The 21076-nt window shown below is 46.2% G+C and overlaps 1 protein-coding gene across 1 annotated transcript in view; it reads left to right on the top strand.

Moving 5' to 3' along the window:
• Positions 1–1124: 1124 nt before the first annotated feature.
• Positions 1125–21076, top strand: part of CALCOCO1 (calcium binding and coiled-coil domain 1) — a 165159-nt gene continuing 145207 nt past the window's right edge. The window contains exon 1 of the mRNA XM_040425827.1: positions 1125–1164. The gene's annotated coding sequence lies outside the window, so the exon portion shown is untranslated. The remainder of the gene's footprint in view (positions 1165–21076) is intronic.

Below are 21076 nucleotides of genomic sequence, written 5' to 3'. Positions count from 1 at the left end.
CACCCGTTTTCCCTCACTCCACAGCAGTGTCTGTAGAAACTGAATAGAGTAGGTCACTCTGCTGTCTCTTATCCTCGCAAGGCTTGACTTGAGACAATTTGATAATGGTTATCTCCGGTGTAATCTATAACAGGAGTAGGAGCAAGGCAGGCTGTATCTTCTCCAGCTCCAGCTACACCAACCTTTGTCATATCCTTGCTGGTAGTGATAGCCAGGAAACTACACAACTGGTTTAACTTCAGGCTAAACCTAAGGGCGTTATCCTGGTGGCTCCCTGGTATTCGCAATTTAACCCATATCTAGGGATCTGGGCTTCACTGTAGGGAGCCACCAGACCGCTATCTCTTGGAGTAGTCAAGGTATTGTTTACAGCTGCCCAATGGGAGTCAGAGACACCAGATTAAGGCAAACACATAGTTTACCAAAACAGGCCCAAATGAAAAGTGACAGTTGCCATTAGCAACCAGATTGATTCTTTCATTTTCCAAAGGAGCTCTGAAAAATTAAAGGTGGAATCCAGTGGCTATGGGAAACTAAGCAGTTTTACTTTGCACAAATTTTGATTAATCTCACCCAATGTCAGGATCAGGCCAGGGTCTGAGCAGGCTGAGTTCTTGTGAATACATGATACAGATCCAAGGTCAGAGATGGCAGCAGAGGGTCACAATGGTAAACAGACACAGGTCAGGACAAGCAGCTGGGAGCCAGAACACGGTAAACAGGCATAAGTCTTTACACAGCAGACAACAGAAAACAAATGCCTTAGCTGGAACTTCAAAAACGAGGAACCTAATTGCTGATTAGGATTAGCCGTGCAACTGCACACAGCAAGGAGAGGAGGGGAGTGGTGGTAGCAGAAATAGGAGTAGCATTGTTCACTGAGAAATGTTCAGAATAAAAGAAGCAGAGCTGCGACAGACCGACCTACCAGTGGATGGGGGTGGTGGCGATGGCACTGAGGGTGGACGTTGTGCTCACAGTGGCTAACCCTGCTCCAGCTCTCTCCCAGGTTGCGCTTACCGCAAAGTGGAGGAGTGCAACCCTTCTTCCCCCCGGGGCACACCCTGGACTTCAGGGTCTTCTGTTTAGTGGTGGCTGGGGTGCCATTGATGTTTGATGAACATCGGGGTGGAAAGCAGAACAAGGAAGAAAACCTCAGCTCAAGTAGGGAGACCAATGACCAGACTATTTTGATTATAATAGCAGTAGGCACAGTCTTCAAGTAGACTTTTCCCAAAGGTTGGTTTTGCTATCTCTCTGATAGGTTTGTTGTGTTTTTTCAGCCTAATGATGGCTTGCTTCACTGATATCTGCTCATTGTAATTGGGATAATGAGGGAATAACACACACCTGGCCATGGAACAGCTGAGAAGCCAATTGTCCCATTACTTTTGGTCCTTAAGTGGGAGGCACATATGCAAACTGTTGTAATTCCTACACCGATCACCTGATTTGGATGTAAATACCCTCAAATTAAAGCTGACAGTCTGCAGTTAAAGCACATCTTGTTTGTTTCATTTCAAATCCATTGTGGTGGTGTATAGAGCCAAAAATGTTAGAATTGTGTTGATGTCCCAATTTTTATGGACCTGACTGTACCTATTACATGCAGTGTCGTCTCCGCTGATGTAGATGTTCTCTTTCCTCATCTTCTTCATTCGGACAAGACGGCTATGACAAAATATTTCAGCTGCGTCTCATGTCTGCAGAGTTTATCACAGAGGCATCTTAGTTTCCTAACTCTTCCATTCTCCTCCCTTCCGGTGACCCAACAGTATTATCCTGCTGCGACCCCCAATACTGTGCCCACTGTGCTCTCAAATGCCCCCAAATACAATACTTACAAAATAACAATGCCATACAGATAGTCTCCAAAGTGCTCCCAAAAATCCCACCAATAGTAATTCTCTCCCAGAGTACCCTCATTAAGTACCCCCAATAGTGATAATGCTCTCCAAGAGTGCAATGCCCTCCATATCGTGCCCATAACAATGCCCATACAGTATCCCCAGTAGTAATAATTCAGTTATTTTGCCCCCCTCTACTGCCCCCAGTATTTATAATACCCCAGTAGGGGCACCAGTATGTAATGTCCCCCATATTTATAATTACTACACTGTAGTGCCCCCAGTATTATTATAATGTTTCCCAGCAGTTACCACTTTATTTAGAATGCTCTCCCATCTGTATTTTCCCAGTAGTGGCCCCTGTATTATTACCCCCAGCAGTGACCCTTATATTACTAGAATGTCCCTTAGGAGTATCCCTTGTTTTACTATTATGCCCCCAGCAATGCTCCCTGTATTATTATAATGGCCCCAGTAGTGCCACCTGGTATTATTATAATGGCCCCAGCAGTTCCTTCTGTATTACTATAATGCCCCCAGTATTTATAATTGCCCCATGTAGTGCCTCCTAGCAGTGCCCCTGGTATTTGTATGTCCCCCAGCAGTGCCCCATGCATTTATATGTCCTCCAGCAGTGTCCCCGGTAATAGTATGTCCCTCAGCAGTGCCCCCTGTATTTTGTCCTCCAGCAGTACCCATGTTACTATAATGCCCCAGTAGTGCACCCTGTATTATTATAATGTCCCCCAGCAGTGCCCCCCATATTTGTGTGTCCTCCAGCAGTGCTCCAGGCATTTGTATGTCCCCCAGAGGTGCCCCCAGTATTTGTATGTCCCCCAGCAGTGTGCCCTGTATTTGTATGTCCCCTGCCAGTGCCCTCCATATTTGTATGTCCCCCAGCAGTGCCCCCAACATTTGTATGTCCCTCAGCAGCACCCCCTATATTACTATATATGTATTTCTATATTTGTATATATGTATATTAATGTATATGCATTTGTATGTCCCCCTGCATTGTCCCCGGCATTTGTATGTCCCCCAACAGTGTCCCCGGCATTTATATGCACCCCTTCATTGGCTCTGGCATTTGTATGTCCCCCAGCAGTGCACCCGGCATTTGTATGTCTCCCAGGAGTGCCCCAGGCATTTGAATGTCCCCCAGGAATACCCCAGTATTTGTACCCCAGCAGTGCCCCCAGAATTTTTATGTCCCCAAGCAGTGCCCTCTTTAAAGGGGTTATCTGTGCTTTTTCTATTGATGACCTATCCTTAGGATAGGTCATCAATATCAGATCGGTGGGGGTCCGTCTCCCATATCTCCTTCTGTTTGCTGCTGCTGTCCCATAGACATACAGCGGGGAGCAGGAAGAGAGAAGGGAGATGGCATGTGCACACTGCGTGCACCGTCTCCTGATCAGCGGCGGTGACGGGTGTTGGAACCCTGCCGATCTGATATCGATTACCTATCCCGAGGATAGGTCATCAATAGAAAAAGCCCGGACAACCTCTTTAATGCCCTCCCCACTGTACTTTGGCCAGTAGTGAGAGAAAAAACTAAGTATGACATTGTCCCGGCAGAGGAGGTCGCAGTAATCGTGGCAGGCTATGCCGTTGTACTGCTTCATAGGCTTCAGGCCTAGTGGCCTGAGGCCTATGACAGTGAATGGAGCTGTCTGACTCTTGGGGGCCCCATGCAATAGCATTGTTTTAATATTGGTCAAGACCGCCAGTGCATAAATGTAAGTGATGTATAGATAGTGGCTCACCCTTCCTGTAATCACAGACAGGTGCTCTCACTATGCTGTGGTTCAACCACAATTGGAAACCACAATTTCCACCAACTTATTTATTATTATTTTAAAATGTCATCAATAGTCCACCAAGTTAATCTAATCAATACCTAGCAATCAATTAAATAGCATACAATAAACGTAAACGTGAAATATTATTCCCAATTGTTATATAAGACAATGTATATCAGTCCCTAAAAATTCATAAAAATTCCTGGAGGTTAGAAGAAATCAATATAATTCCTGAGGATAGTTAGTGGTTGATTAGAGTATCACATATTGTTCCATAAAATCCATAAAATTCCACACTGTGCTATAAAGTGCAATTGATAAGGTGCAATTGATGCAGTGCACTTATTGATTATTTGCTAATGTCCTTCAACAGTCTTTAGGTACACAAATCATTAGAAAGTCTCAATTGTATAGCATGTTATTATTTGGGTAATACTTCTAGTCAGGGGTTATCTATACGCAGTTTGGTATTTTTACTTACTGCTTATTATTCAGCTTTTCTCTGCATCTGACGGCGTCCCACTACTAGTCAGTTCACTCACCCCTCTTCTTATACCCTGTGGCATGCGTTTGTCTGCACTTTTCTTCAGAGCTGTTGCTGCGTGGATCGAAGACCTCCTTCCAGTCTCTGTTCGGATTCCTTCCGGTCTCTGTTCGGCGTCCCACGTGTTCACAATGTGTCACGTGATCGGAGCGTCCCACGTGACCTGGACTTAGTTAGATTCGCTTGATTCAAGTTATTTATGTTATCCGGAGGCGGTACCAACCTCCGTACATGTAGTTCCTTGGCAATATTTCTATCGGTTTTTCGCAACAGTCTGTTGGATAGTTGCAATGCTGTAAGACGTCTTCTTAGTATAAGGATCTCATCCACTCCTGCTATACGCGTTTCGAGGTTGAGTACCTCTTCCTCAGTAGCTGGTTTTTGAGATCCTACATTCCTTCATTATATACCCATATGGGTTCCGCCCTTTAATCTAATTGAGGTTCCCTATAAAATCTGGTCAGGAATTCCTAAAATGTGGATTGTATATCCTCCTTTGGCTATATATATCGTATCCTATCCCACATTCAAAAATCTTCTTATACAATTTTCATACGATTTTAAATCTCATACGAATAAAAATTTCATACGATTATATAATTATATAATTATCGTACGATTATAATCTTCTCTTTATAATCGGGTTGTTGACTATGTCTCATATACACTCACCTAAATAATTATTAGGAACACCATACTAATACGGTGTTGGACCCCCTTTTGCCTTCAGAACTGCCTTAATTCTACGTGGCATTGATTCAACAAGGTGCTGATAGCATTCTTTAGAAATGTTGGCCCATATTGATAGGATAGCATCTTGCAGTTGATGGAGATTTGAGGGATGCACATCCAGGGCACGAAGCTCCCGTTCCACCACATCCCGAAGATGCTCTATTGGGTTGAGATCTGGTCACTGTGGGGGCCATTTTAGTACAGTGAAGTCATTGTCATGTTCAAGAAACCAATTTGAAATGATTCGAGCTTTGTGACATGGTGCATTATCCTGCTGGAAGTAGCCATCAGAGTATGGATACATGTTCTCATTCTGTTTACGCCAAATTCGGACTCTACCATTTGAATGTCTCAACAGAAATCGAGACTCATCAGGCCAGGCAACATTTTTCCAATGCAGATACCAGCTCACTCTAATTTGCAATTTGGGTATACCCGTGTGCACGGTGCCAGGTTTTTCAACCTCCTTTGAAAGGTGCAACAAATAACAAAATATAGGCTCCAGCACTCACTTTTGTTGAAGTGTCTTTTTCTCCATACTTTATTTGCAAGTGTTCACAGACATATAGGACACAATATCTCTCTGGTGTATTGGCTGTTGACGCGTTTCGAAAACTTCTTATTCGTAACTGTTACGAATAAGAAGTTTTCGAAACGCGTCAACAGCCAATACACCAGAGAGATATTGTGTCCTATATGTCTGTGAACACTTGCAAATAAAGTATGGAGAAAAAGACACTTCAACAAAAGTGGAGCCTATATTTTGTTATTTGTTGCAACATTTTTTCAGTCTTCAACAGTCCAATTTTGGTGAGCTCGTGCAAATTGTAGCCTCTTTTTCCTATTTGTAGTGGAGATGAGTGGTACCCGGTGGGATCTTCTGCTGTTGTAGCCCATCCGCCTCAAGGTTGTGCGTGTTGTGGCTTCACAAATGCTTTGCTGCATACCTTGGTTGTAACGAGTGGTTATTTCAGTCAACGTTGCTCTTCTATCAGCTTGAATCAGTCGGCCCATTCTCCTCTGACCTCTAGCATCCACAAGGCATTTTTGCCCACAGGACTGCCGCATACTGGATGTTTTTCCCTTTTCACACCATTCTTTGTAAACCCTAGAAATGGTTGTGCGTGAAAATCCCAGTAACTGAGCAGATTGTGAAATACTCAGACCGGCCCGTCTGGCACCAACAACCATGCCACGCTCAAAATTGCTTAAATCACCTTTCTTTCCCATTTTGACATTCAGTTTGGAGTTCAGGAGATTGTCTTGACCAGGACCACACCCCTAAATGCATTGAAGCAACTGCCATGTGATTGGTTGACTAGATAATCGCATTAATGAGAAATAGAACAGGTGTTCCTAATAATTCTTTAGGTGAGTGTATATACTGTTTCCTGCAAGGACATTCAATCAGATATAAGACATTTGATGTATTGCAGGATAAAAATGTATCAATTTCATATGAGAATGTATTCGTAGTAGAGGATACCTTACTAGTTTTTTTCGGGAACTTCGTGTTCTTACAGTTGTTGCACGTATTGCATCTGTAAAATCCCTTTAAATTGAATAGATTGTGATTAGTACTTTTCTTATTTTTTATAGTAGGTGCTACTTTTAAAGCTAGATGCGGTGCCTTCGTATATACCATTAGTGGGCCATTAATTAGGTACGGTCCTATCATTTTATCTTATGACATGATGCCAATGATTTTTAATGATGGTTTCAATTTTTTTTATACTGTGCACTGTAAGGTAGGATAATCCTAACTAGATCATCTGTTTTTTGATCATCTGTTTTTTGATCTGTGTGTGATCTTGCTTCTTCTTTTTCTACGAAAAAACATTTTTCTATCCATTTTTTGTATTTCTATCAGGGATTTATCCACCTGTTTGGGAGGATATTTTTTCATAAGGAATTGTTCCTTCATAGTAGTGGCTTCTCTCATATAGTCATCTTCCTTTGTGCAATTACGTCGCAACCTTCTGAACTGCCCCTTGGGGATATTTAGCAGCCATCTTGGTAGATGGCAACTTGTGTATAAAATGTAGCTATTTCTGGCTACTTCTTTCTGATATGTGTGGCATATCAGTTTGTCTTCTTCTACTTTAATAGTCAGATCCAGAAATTCTACCTGTTTTTTACTAACACTTGAGCTAAATCTTATATTATTGTCATTTAAATTTATGTCTTACAGGAACAGTGATAATTCTTCCTCTGTTCCCTGCCATATAAAGATCACGTCATCTATGAATCTTCGCCAGAGCACCAGGTTCGTCCCCATCTTTGGCGCTATAATATTGGTCCTCCCATTGCGCCATAAATAAATTAGCATAGCTGGGGGCGAACCTGGTGCCCATGGCGGTTCCTCTTATCTGGAGAAAAAACTCGGAATCATATGAAAAATAATTGTGGGTTAAAATATGTTCCACCCCTTCCGCTATATAATTTACTTTTTCTGGTAAATATTCCCCATATAATGTTAGCTGTTGTATCAGGGCCTTTACTCCTTGATCGTGCCTTATTATCGTGTACAAAGAATTAACATCGAGAGTGCCCAGAATCCAATTGGGATCATACTTCAAACTCTCGATGCTTTGTACAATTTGGGTAGTATCCCTGATATAGGAAAAAGTCTTCCTTACTGCTGGCTGTAATAATCTGTCCAGATATTGGGACAAATTGGAATTCTAAGATCCTATGCCAGAGATAATGGGTCTCCCTGGAGGGTCAAGCGGGTCTTTATGTACTTTTGGTATAATGTAGAAGACGGGCATACGTTTCGGAGTTCCCATGATAAATTTGGATTCTTGTTAATTGAGAAGTCCTTTTTTACAGCCCTCCTCTACATATACTCCCAATGATTCACTAAATTCTCTTACTGGATCTCTTAGTAGTTTCTTATATGTTCCACTGTCTCCCAGTTGTCTCCTACATTCACTGTCATATTTGCATGTATCTAAAATAACTATCGCTCCTCCTTTATCAGCGGGACGAATAGTTACATTGTCATTCTGTTGCAATTGTTTGATTGCCTGAATTTCATGTGGTTTCAGATTATTAAATCTTCTAGACTCTCCTTTAATTTTTCTTACATCCGCTTCCACGTTTTTCTTGAATGTGATTATATCTTGTCCCATTTCATGTCTGGGATACATTTTACTTTTTAATTTAAGATCAGTATGTATATACACTCACCTAAGGAATTATTAGGAACACCATACTAATACGGTGTTGGACCCCCTTTTGCCTTCAGAACTGCCTTAATTCTACGTGGCATTGATTCAACAAGGTGCTGATAGCATTCTTTAGAAATGTTGGCCCATATTGATAGGATAGCATCTTGCAGTTGATGGAGATTTGAGGGATGCACATCCAGAGCACGAAGATCCCGTTCCACCACATCCCAAAGATGCTCTATTGGGTTGAGATATGGTGACTGTGGGGGCCATTTTAGTACAGTGAACTCATTGTCATGTTCAAGAAACCAATTTGAAATGATTCGAGCTTTGTGACATGGTGCATTATCCTGCTGGAAGTAGCCATCAGAAGATGGGTACATGGTGGTCATGAAGGGATGGACATGGTCAGAAACAATGCTCAGGTAGCCGGTGGCATTTAAACAATGCCCAATTGGCACTAAGGGGCCTAAAGTGTGCCCAGAAAACATCCCCCACACCATTACACCACCACCACCAGCCTGCTGTCACGGCTGAGGATGGGGGAAACCCTCAGCCGTGTGCCGGAAGGAAGATGGTCGCTGCTTGACCAGGACAAACAGGATTAGGGAGCAGGTCACCTCCTACAGCGTCCCTAACCTGACCCTAACTCCTACCTGCATGGGCCGACCTTGAAGGTAGGAGGACCCATGCGCAGGAACCTCGGATCCCTACTCGCCCTCCGCCGGTCCCTAGGCTAGGAGTCAGAGTAAGACATCTTGTTCCTTCTGGATACGGAGGAACAGGAGTCTCACTGGCCAAGCTGCAAGGAAGGGAGAACAAGTGCAACCTATGGCAGTGGCAGGTACTTGCCACAAACATCACACTGACCTGCCACAGACAACCAAGCCTGGAACCCATGTGGGTGTACTGCCCACAGACAGCAGGACTCAGCACACAAACACACAACACACGGGAACCCAGGACCACAGGTGCAATAAAGAAACATAAAAGCAAACAACATCTTCCAGACACCAAAGGACATATAAAATTGCTTATGACCAGAAGGTTGGCCCCCACTGGCAGTTGTTAAGTAACCAGGAGGATGTCTACAGCCAGCATGGCTGAAACACCCTCTCTGGCTACTGCCTACAACTGAGGCTATATAGGGCCAAGAGGCCACACCCAACAATCAGACACACCCCGTGACTCACACACACTGAAAGGGAGTTAACCCTTCCAAAACCACAGAAGGGAAAACAAAACTTAAAGGGGAAGTGTCCAAACAATAAACACACTGTGGCTGTTGCCGCAGGCAACGACATGGGTGGCAAGCGTGTCTTGGGAGTCAGCCCGAAGGCCGGGACACTGCCACCACATGTACATCATACAACCAAACGTTGCCACGGACAGCCACAGTGCAGGGAAAATGCACACTGTGAAACGAACCTTTCACATCAACATGCTCAAGGCCTATCAGGAACGGGCAGAGGAGGTAGCCGCGATCTGTGCACCAGCAGGAGAAGACACAGAGACCCTACCCCTTCCCGACCTATTGGGCAGTAACGAAGGGATGACCCAGATAAAGAAAGTCCAGCTAGGTGAACAGCTGGAGCCGCAAGAGCGGGATCAAGCTGTCCGCTTACTAGAAACAAAACAGGCCACATTCTCTCAGGAGCCTGGATACACACTCCTAGCCATACACAAGGTAGAGACTCCAGGACAGGCACCCCTGAGACAGCCTCCCTACCGTATCCCCGAAGCAGTCCGGGAAGGGATGCGGAAGGAGATAGATGAGATGCTTCGGCTAGGCGTAATCGAACCCTCAGAAAGTCCTTGGGCCTCGCCGGTAGTCTTAGTGCCAAAGAAGGATGGGACAACCCGCTTCTGTGTAGATTACCGGCGCCTCAATGACAAGACAGTTACGGACGCCTATCCGATGCCACGGATGGACGAGCTGCTTGACCGTATCTCTGCAGGGAAGTATCTGACCACAATAGACCTATGCAAGGGATATTGGCAGATTCCCCTAGCAGAAGATGCCATACCCAAGTCGGCCTTCATCACCCCGTTCGGCCTATACCAATTCCGGGTTATGCCGTTCGGGATGAAGAACGCCCCGGCCACCTTCCAACGGATGGTGGATCAGTTACTTAGGGGTCTCCAGAGCTTTGCATGCGCTTACCTGGATGACATCGCCATCCACAGCGATACCTGGGAAGCGCACCTAGAGCACGTAGGGGTAGTATTAGATAGGATCAGGGGGGCCGGGCTGACCCTGAAACCCGACAAATGTCACTTGGGTATGGCGGAGGTACAATATTTGGGCCACCGAGTAGGATGTGGTAAGCAACGGCCGGAGCCGGCTAAGATCGAGGCCGTTGCCAATTGGCCCACTCCCCACACCAAGACACAAGTCATGGCTTTCTTAGGCACAGCCGGCTATTACAGACGCTTTGTACCCGACTATAGTGCCCTGGCCAAACCCCTGACCGACTTGACCAAAAAGAAGCTACCCCGACAAGTCCTGTGGTCCCCGGAATGCGAGGTGGCTTTCCAAGCACTAAAGACTGCTCTGGTTAATGCTCCGGTGTTGGTTACCCCAGATCCTAACAAAAGATTTATTGTCCATACAGACGCTTCAATGTTTGGACTGGGGGCAGTACTAAGCCAGATCGGGGAGGATGGAGGAGAGCACCCGGTGGCATACCTGAGTCGGAAGCTGTTGCCAAGGGAGGTCAGTTATGCCACCATTGAAAAAGAGTGTTTGGCCTTGGTATGGGCACTCAAAAAGCTCACACCTTACCTTTATGGCCGGGCGTTCACTCTCATCACCGATCACAACCCCTTGGTGTGGCTTAACCGGGTTTCAGGGGACAACGCCCGTTTGCTACGCTGGAGCTTGGCCTTACAGCCCTATGACTTTACGATTCATTATCGCCCAGGCAAGCAAAACGGGAATGCCGATGGATTGTCACGCCAAACGGATTTAACCTCGGACTAAAAGCTCTGAACCCGTCAACCCTACTGGACCAGGAAAGGTCCAACCGAGTTGCCGGAGCAGGGAGAAAAAGGGGGGCCATTGTGAAGGACTTTTATGCAATTGCCTATATGCTTCAGTTTGATTCTCTCCCTGCTATTTTGAGGACTATATTGTTCGGTTCCAAATGTCAAGAATGAATGTATTCGTGTACCGGACAATGATGTTGAGATTATGTTTGTATGTGGGATAGAAAGTACTTGTCTGAAATTGTTAAGAATTGTAAATGTTCTGGCCAGCAGATAATTGAGCTGTGTGTATTGGTAAAACTCAATTGTCTAGCCTGGCCCAGAGGAGGAGTGTTAGGATAATTGAGCTGTGTGTATTCTTAAAACTCAATTATCTAGTCTGGCCCAGAGGAGGAGTTTTTGCTGCATAAAGTGTGAGTTCTGTGTACCAGTAAATCAGTCTTGTTCCAGCATTAAGTTTTGACTCATGTGTGGATTATTCGGCGATTCCAGGGATATTCCTACTCGTGGAATATTGGGTGATTTTCTTTTATGGGAAGAAGGGAATGCTTGACGAGGATATTTTCTACTACCGTCACACACACCAAACATAAACAAAGTGCACACAGACATACAAACGTGCTACAAACGTGCACATAACTCCAAGGGAACCGCACACATAGCTGTTGTCCGCGGCAACCGCACCTGAGGCCAACTACATTATGCCTCAAGCTGCGGTTGACACTACAACCCAAAACCGCGGGCAACAGTATGCGGCTCCCAAGGAGTCACGGCCATAACCGTGGCCGTGACACCTGCACAGTGGTAACAAGGCATGATGGATACATGTTCTCATTCTGTTTACGCCAAATTCGGACTCTACCATTTGAATGTCTCAACAGAAATCGAGACTCATCAGACCAGGCAACATTTTTCCAGTCTTCAACAGTCCAATTTTGGTGAGCTCGTGCAAATTGTAGCCTCTTTTTCCTATTTGTAGTGGAGAGGAGTGGTACCCGGTGGGGTCTTCTGCTGTCGTAGCCCATCCACCTCAAGGTTGTGCGTGTTGTGGCTTCACAAATGCTTTGCTGCATAATTCGGTTGTAACGAGGTTATTTCAGTCAACGTTGCTCTTCTATCAGCTTAAATCAGTTGGCCCATTCTCCTCTGACCTCTAGCATCAACAAGGCATTTTTGCCCACAGGACTGCCGCATACTGGATGTTTTTCCCTTTTCACACCATTCTTTGTAAACCCTAGAGATGGTTGTGCGTGAAAATCCCAGTAACTGAGCAGATTGTGAAATACTCAGACCGACCCGTCTGGCACCAACAACCATGCCACGCTCAAAATTGCTTAAATCACCTTTCTTTCCCATTCTGACATTCAGTTTGGAGTTCAGGAGATTGTCTTGACCAGGAGCACACCCCTAAATGCATTGAAGCAACTGCCATGTGATTGGTTGACTAGATAATTGCATTAATGAGAAATAGAACAGGTGTTCCTAATAATTCTTCAGGTAAGTGTAGGGCGTACAAAAAGATTACTGAACTTCCGGTTCCGGCGCTGGGATGCGAGCAGCGGAGTGAGGGAGCTCCGGCCACTGCTCGTCTAAAATATCGCCTCCTTCCCTCCATACTGTCGGGGGAGGCTAGCTGATCGGCGCCCAGAACCCCTACTTGATTATAAGGACCGGTATATGGAGCGGTACCTCTTAAGAAGCTGCGGGCAGAAAGCAGTAGCAACGGGCAGAGCGGGAAGACCACAAGACAATATGGCGGACGCGTGCACTTCTTCCCCAGTGGAGATGCCGGGGACGCAAGAAGGGGGTGAGTCATCTCTGCTGACTCCTAATACGGCAGCACCCCTCTCCGTGGACTATAAAACTATTGATTACAAAACATTAGCCATAGAGGTGGCTACTCACCTTGCCCCAGACATCAGGGACACGCTGACCAAGACCTTATCAGCGTCCCTTCAGCAACTGCATGAAGCTATTGCACAGCATGATACTAAGCTGGAAGAGTTGGAGCAGAGAACTGTATCCCTAGAGGCAGATAATGTAAAGTCTGTCCGTACTATAAATGATCTCACCAAACAAAATATGGTGCTGTTGGACCGAGTGGAAGATTTAGAGAACCGGTCCAGACGGAACAATTTGCGTCTTTTGGGGCTACCTGAGTCCATTAAATCACAGTCTCTAAAGGGCCTCTGTGAATTTGACCTTCCTAGGGCACTGGGACTGGAGGGCTGCCATAAAGTGGAAAGGGCGCATCGGATTGGGCCCCAGCCAGAACAACACCCGAACGGTTCCCAAAGCTCAAATAGCGCTTCATTGAGGCCTCGTCAGGTGATTGTGAAATTCCTGGACTATTGTGATAAGGAGGCCATTCTGAGAGCATTCAGGACCAGGAAGAGCCCACTTAAAATCATGGGTCACGCAGTTCTTATATTTGCCGATTATTCAACAGCTGTGGCTAAAAGGAGGAGAGAATTCAGCCAAGTGTGTTCTATGCTTTATAAAAGACAAATAAAATTCCAACTCATGTACCCGGCAAAGCTTCGTGTTACGCATGCGGATGGATCCACTATTATATTCCATGAACCGTCAGCGGCGGAAGAAATGATGGACTCTCTGCAAAGACGTCACACTGAGAGGGATGCGGAACGGAGAAGTAGAGGAGAATCACCACATCGTAGACGGTCAGAAGGGGAGCGACGCAGAATGGAAACCAGCCAAGAGGGTGAAGTTAGAAGTCAAGGCCGCGGACGTCAACGGTCCCCTGGAAGAGGCGACCTGATGAACCTGAGGCGTTGACCGCAAGATAACCTAGAGGGGGCTTGAGAGGACATTGATATCCTTTTATATGTTAAGGGGTGTGTTACTGAGTTAAAGCTGCGAGTATATGTCCGTGGCGGACGTGGCCACCCTGGTATACTACGGGAAACGTGGTAGCCAATTTTTCTTGTCTTCTGTTCAAGGAGAAGTTTTATGTTACATGCTTCCTGCTAGGAGATAATGGTTTTTATAGGTTTCTGTTAAGTAACATCGCAAGTAGGGGGGGTTTGGAGGAAATGGGGCCTAACAAGGGCGATCAGTGAGGCGGGCCGTGGTTGTAACCCAGAAAAAAGGAAGTTCTATTATCTTACGTTGATTCAGTTGGTTACTGCTCTAACTGAAGGGGCAACTTTTTGGGGGAAGGGAAACAGTTGGGGTCCATTTAAAGGGATAGTAGAGGATACGACTACTACCTCCTCTATATTTGGTATTTTATATTCTCTGGATGTCCTGAGGGGATTAGGTTACAGATAGTGTTCTGAAATCAAACCAATATGAAAATTATTTCTTGGAACATTAAGGGTTTGAGAGCACCACAAAAGAGGTGGATGGTCCTCAGGCACCTTAAAAAGTTAAAACCAGATGTTGTTCTTCTGCAGGAGACCCACCTGAAGGAAGGAGACTTTGATAGAATGAGGAAACTGTGGGTAGGGACAGTGATAGGAGCCCCGTCACAGGATAGAAAGGCAGGTGTGCTAATTCTGATCAGTAAAAACTTGAATTGTTCAGTTGTTCAACAATCAGCGGATCCCATGGGCAGATGGGCACAAGTGCTCTTACAGGTTCAGGATTCTCAGTATAGTATATATAATATATATGGCCCAAACTCGAATAATGGAGCCTTTTTCCGAGACATGGAGGCGATCCTCCTGGGGGACTCATGCCTGAATAAAATCGTAGGTGGGGACTTCAACTCTGTAGTTAGAGGGCTAGAAGACAGGAGAAGGGCGGGCGATAGAGTAGGGATGGAAGGACCTCAGGATCGTGTACTACAGCCTTTATTGAGTGGAGTGGGAATGGATGACCCTTGGCGCAAGTTATACCCTGATGATAGAAGCTATACCTTTTATTCTAATTCGCAGTCTTCTTGGTCCCGTATCGATTATATTTTTCTATCTCATTCTTTGATGCACAGGGTGGAGGGTGCTGAGATTGGGGACATTGTCATCTCTGATCACGCAACAGTATCCCTATCACTAATAGATTCTTACCCAAGAGGGCCAGATTACATTTGGCGTTTCCCCTCCAACTTGTGCGCGAAGGAAGAGTTTGTAGAGAAACTGGGAATTTGGTGGGAAGAATATAAGTCGGACAACGAGGTGCATATGTCTGACCCAGGCCTGTTTTGGAATGCGTCAAAGGTGGTCTTGCGAGGGAAAATCATGGGGTATGTTAATGGTATTAAAAAAAAGGCCCGTCATTCATTCAATTTAGCGAGTCAAAAAGTCAGAGATGCTTACCTTACCTTCACGACTGACCCCTCTGAAGACAATAAAAAGAGGTGGGTTACAGAAAGGCAAACGTTTGAGAAATGTGTAAGTGACTTGGAGTCTTTGAGACGCTCAGAGATGGAAGCTAAGTTTTTCAGGCATGGGAATAAATCAGGAAAACTCCTGGCGAATTTGGCTAAAGGAATGAGACCCCCTCAGTATATTGCATGCCTGAAAAACTCGGGGGGTGAGGTTGTACACGACCCCGCGGAAATTAATAATATTGTGGGAAAATATTATGAGGCCCTGTACAGGGATGGGGGACAATGTGACCTGACGGATACTCTTCTGGGTAAGGTAGACTTACCTAGGCTGACAGCTGAACAACTCCAAATGTTAAATGCAGAAATCTCGGAACAAGAGATGCATGGAGCCATTAAAAGACTGGGGAACTCGAAAGCGCCAGGCCCGGATGGGTTCACTGGGGAATACTTTAAAGCACTAATATCTCAGATTTCACCGGTCTTACTAGAGGTCTTTAACGGAGTCCTCCAGGGGAGTATTCCTTCAGATAGGGATAACATGTCATACATCAAACTATTGTCCAAACCAGGAAAGGATCCCCTATTGCCTGGGTCGTACAGACCAATATCGTTGATCAATGTCGACGCAAAGCTAATGGCCAAAATTGTAGCAGATCGCCTGGCTAGCCTGCTACCTGGCTTGATAGGCCAGGAGCAGGTGGGCTTTGTTCAGGGGAGATCGGCGGTAAAAAATATAAGGACGGTCTTGACGGTTCTTGACAGGGTTCACAATATACCAGTGCGGGGGGAACACCCGGCCATGCTCACCTTGGATGCTGAGAAAGCGTTTGATAATGTGCGGTGGGCATGGCTGGGTGCAGTCCTGGACAAAATGGGGTTCTCTGGAGCTTTCAGAAAATATCTTTCCCAAATGTATCACCACCCTAGAGCCAGGATTTATACCCAGGGGTTTTTGTCGGCGCCATTTATGTTGCAAAAAAGTACTCGACAGGGTTGCCCATTATCACCCCTCTTGTTCAATATAGCGTTAGAGCCCCTCGCAAGGGAATTGTGTAGCTCTAGAGCAGGGGTACTCAACTAGTTTTATTAAAGGTCCACATACCTGGGTCTGCAGTCAGGTGAAGGTCCGAGCTGAACGCCAACAGTAAAGATGCCATGCGATCATGTGATCCATGCGCGTGGGGCGCTCTGACGTTATAGTGGAGCGCCCCGGGTAAGTCCCAGAATTAGTAATGGCCACATTAGTGCCCCAGTAAGAATAATGCCCCCAGTAAGAATAATGTCCCCATTAGTGCCCCCAGTAAGAGTAATGCCCCCATTAGTGCCCCCCTTCTCTGCTTTTGCAAAAAAATAAAATAAAATTTGCATTCACCTGGCTGCGGTGAACATTCGTTGCTGACTGCAAGCTCAGGACCGGTGCTCCAACGTGATGACGTCTTGTAGGTCCTGTCTTGAGCTTCTAGTCAGCAGGGAGTGCTCTCCACAGCGTGAGCAAATGGAGGTGGAGGTACCGTAATTTTATTAATTTTTTTACTAGCACAAGTTGCGGTGGAGGTAACGGCTGTACTAATGGGCGTTCCATGATGGAAGCGCTCATTAGTAAGGGTACTTTCACACTTGCAGAAGGACGGATCCGACAGGCTGCTCACCCTGTCAGATCCATTTTGCCACTACTTCGCCGTGCCGCTGCTCTGTGCCCATCGACTATAATAGGGATGGGGGCAGAGCTACGGCGCAGCACGGTGAGAGGCCGCCAGACTAAAAGTACTACATGTCCGACTTTTTCGTCTGGCGGCCTCACGCCGTGCACTGCCATGCTGCACCGTAGCTCCACTCCCGCTATAGTCAATGGGGAGTGGCAGTCCGGCGAAATAGCGGCAGGACGGATCTGACAGGGTGAACAGCCTGTCGGATCCATCCTGCCGCAAGTGTGAAAGTACCTTAACAGTCCTTACAGGAAAATTCTGGCACCGGCAAGGGAACTAAAATACCAGCCTTGCTGGTGAACTACTGGCCGGGTGGCAACCCAAGCCACAGAACAGACATATGATAGTTTTGTTCCGCATCCAATTCCCATTATTGGGGGATTGGATGCGGCCCCTTAATTACAATGGGGCCCCAAGAGATGCAGACAGCACACTGTGTGCTGTCTGCATCTTTTTCCGCTCCATTGAAACTAAGGGGTCCGCATCCAATGCCCCAATAATGGGAATTGGATGCGGAACAAAACTATCATGGTTTGATGGGGCTTTATCACTTTATTTAATCAGGTTACCTAAAGAAGATGGCCCAGGGGAGATGGGAACATGACACTGGAGTCAGTGACGTGTTCCCGCCTCTCTGTAGCCCTCTCCACGCACCCCTTACTTTCCAAATGTGACATTTATTTCATTGGTGGCAGTGGTGATGTCCCTCCCCTCTCCAGCAGCACGTAAGTGTCCTTTGGAGCTTGAAGCTCCCTTATGTGCTGCCGCTGCTGCAGGGGAGGAGGGACCTGTGAGCGCACTGAGGGAGAAAGCGCTGGTGCCTGCATGTGGAGGGAGCCGTCTCTCACTGCGCCCCTGGGAAGGAGGAAGTTTGCCGGTAAGCTCCGCCTCTTGCACGTACCAGAGTGTGCAGGAGGAGGAGCGCTATATGTGGAGGGAGCCCTGTCTCACTGCGCTCTGGGACAGGAGGAAGTGCGTCGGTAAGCTCCTCCTCCTGCACGGCACAGTGTGCAGGAGATAGTGATGGGAAGTTCGGATCTTTTAGGTGAATCGGTTCATTTGAATCAGCTCATTCGGATCAGAATCGGATCTTCGGTTCACTTGGCGAGTCAGACTGCTGAGCTGACTCGCAAGTGAACTGAAGACTCTAGGTGCCGGTGCGCATGCGCAGCTGCTGACTCAGTCAGTGACACTGCAGTGAGTCGGCACTTCAGCTCTCTGAAGTTGAACTCGTCTCTGATTAGTATTGAGTGAGTCAGGAAGAGTGATTTTTTTATAGTAAAGGGAAGCTGAGGCTGACGTTGGACAGGCGGACAGGAGGAAGCTGTCACTGTGGTGTGCAATGTGAATTGTTGTCTGTTGTGCATTGTTCCCCACAGTGACAACAGTCTGACACTGACAGTAGTACAAGGAACCAAGTGATGTGAAATGTGAATGCACAGGGAAAACTATGTGCTGAACTGTGTCATCTCATCTGTCCCTTCTCTTATCTCTCTGCTCCTGTCCCTTAATCTTATCACTGCTGCAACAAGAGCCACAGCCTCAGTGTAACCTGTTCTACAGTCTGACTCACGGCTCTTTTAACTCAATGAATCGAATGAGTCACTAACTGAGTCGGATCTTTAGATTCTTTTGACTCATTCCATTCATTTAGACTTCCTGACCCTGCACTACTCATCAGAGGAGTCGAGTCAGAGCTGCTAGTGTGCTGTGCTGGCCTCGCCCCCTCAGCTCTGGTCGGTGATTGGTTGGTGGGCAGGGAGGGGTGGGGCTGGCAGAAGCAGCTTCCACTCTAAGATCATATTACTGACTCCTCCCAGTCCCTCCCTCAGGCTCCTGCTGCCAGCGTGAGGTGAGCGTCTCTGTCAGCATTGCTGTGTGCTGTGACTGAGCTGAGCCGGTTCAAACGGATCGGATCACTCTGAACTGAATCGATTGGAGGAGCGCTCTGAAGGATGGCCGGGGTCCGGACAACTGGCGGCCGCGGTCCGTATTTGGACCGCGGTCCGCCAGTTGAGTACCCCTGCTCTAGAGTGTTTGAAGGTATTAAAGTAGGTGAGGCTCGGGTGAAAGCGGCACTATTTGCGGATGACGTTATACTTTTTATGGCAAATCCGAAAAATCAATTAGAAAAAGTAATGAAGCTGTTAAAAGATTTTGGTAGGTACTCAGGGTACGCAATTAACATGTCCAAATGCGAACTGTTACCCTTAGCGCAGGGAGATGATGGGGACTATATGAGATCCTCAGGCATAGGCATCATGAAAGTGACAAAACAAATTACATATCTAGGGATCAAGATTGGGAAGTCCCCGCATTCAATATATCAATTGAATTTTCCCCCATTATTTTCCAAAATAAAGTCTGATTTGGATAGATGGCAAAACCTGCCTCTCTCATTAGTAGGGAGAAGTCACCTGATCAAAATGATGGGAGTGGCAAAATTAATGTACCCTCTCCAGACGATTCCAACTCTCCTGCGTCACGCGGATGTAACTGAAATGGAAAGTAGGTTCGTCAGATTCCTTTGGGGAGGGAAACGGGCGAGGCTCTCTTTAAAAAAACTAAAGCTCAGGAGAGGCCATGGGGGTCTTAACTTTCCAGACCTACGGGGGTATAATTTGACATGTCTCAGCAGACATATCATTGATTGGGCCAATGAATCAGCATACTATTCTAACTTGCATGTAGAACTCCAACTTGCGGCCCCTTGGAATTTGATGGCTTTGGTACATACGAGAGTATCCCAGCTTCCAGTGGTGGCGAGAAAATCATTGATGTTGAGAGACACGATTATCGCGTGGAAGAACATTAGGAAGTTTTTTGGCCTATCATTTCAATTCTCTAAACACCTACCCATTAGGGGCAACCCTGCTTTTATCTCAGGAAACACAGACAAGTCTTTTCAAACGTGGGCTAATAAGGGGGTAATTAAGATGGGAGACCTCTTTCACGAGAAGAAAACCAGATGGGCGACGTTAAAGGAAGTGGAGGAAAGATGGGTTCTCCAAGGGCCGAATGCTCTCCCATATATGCAGGTTAGGAGTTATGTGAGATGGTTGTTAAAAGACCTTTCTAAGGAATGGCAAAAAAACAAATTTGACTCCCTAATAGGCAATAAGAACAAGACTTCAATTTCCATGCTTTATAACACTCTCAGAGATTCTTGGGAGGAATCCCTACGAGGGTCTTTATTCAAAAAATGGGGCATCCAGCTGAACATAAGGGATGTTGGTCCGGTGGCTCTCTCGGGGCTTCAAGCTGTTTACAGGGCAGTCTCAAATGAAAAAATGAGAGAAACTCAGTTTAAAATCTTGCACCATGCCATATATGGGTTCGACTTTCCGGTATCAACGGCTAAACCCGACAGACTCACAGCCTGTCCCAAGTGTGGGGTCCCAAAATCTGATCTGTTCCATGCACTATGGGAATGCCCCAAGCTAGATATGTTTTGGACCCAAGTAGCCCAGATATTGGAGCGCATTGGGTGTAACTTCACAGGTCTAACGCCATCACTGGTGGTGCTCCAAGTGGATGAAAAGGAGACTGATGAAGCCAATGGGAACAGGGAGGAAAAGAAACTGACGATGTTAGGTCATACAGTAGTGTTGGAAGCGAAAAGGTGCCTGCTGACGAAGTGGTTGACTGCAGAGGTCCCTAGTTTAGATCTATTGATAACCCAGATCAAACGTATTTTTCAGATTGAATGGCAAAATGCTATTGCTAAAAAGGAAATTTTGGGAAAGAAGCTATATAAAACTTGGAAAAGGTTTATCCTACAATACATTCCACATGCTGAGTACCCCTCAGTAATGGGACCTTTTAAATATACAGAGTGGTATCTACAAGAAGACTTGAGGGATCGACTAGGAAATTTGAAAGTTTGAATGTTCCTCAGAAGTAGCCGGGACATCCAGAGAAGGGAGGGAGGGGGGGGGGGGGGGGACAGGAGGGGTGGGGGGGGGAGAAATTTGAAAATATAGGTTTGTCATG

Source organism: Bufo bufo, chromosome 3 (genome assembly GCF_905171765.1).
Source record: "Bufo bufo chromosome 3, aBufBuf1.1, whole genome shotgun sequence".
Taxonomy (NCBI): domain Eukaryota; kingdom Metazoa; phylum Chordata; class Amphibia; order Anura; family Bufonidae; genus Bufo; species Bufo bufo.
Note: the sequence above shows the minus strand (reverse complement) of the source record. Positions and strands in the feature narration are given on the sequence as shown.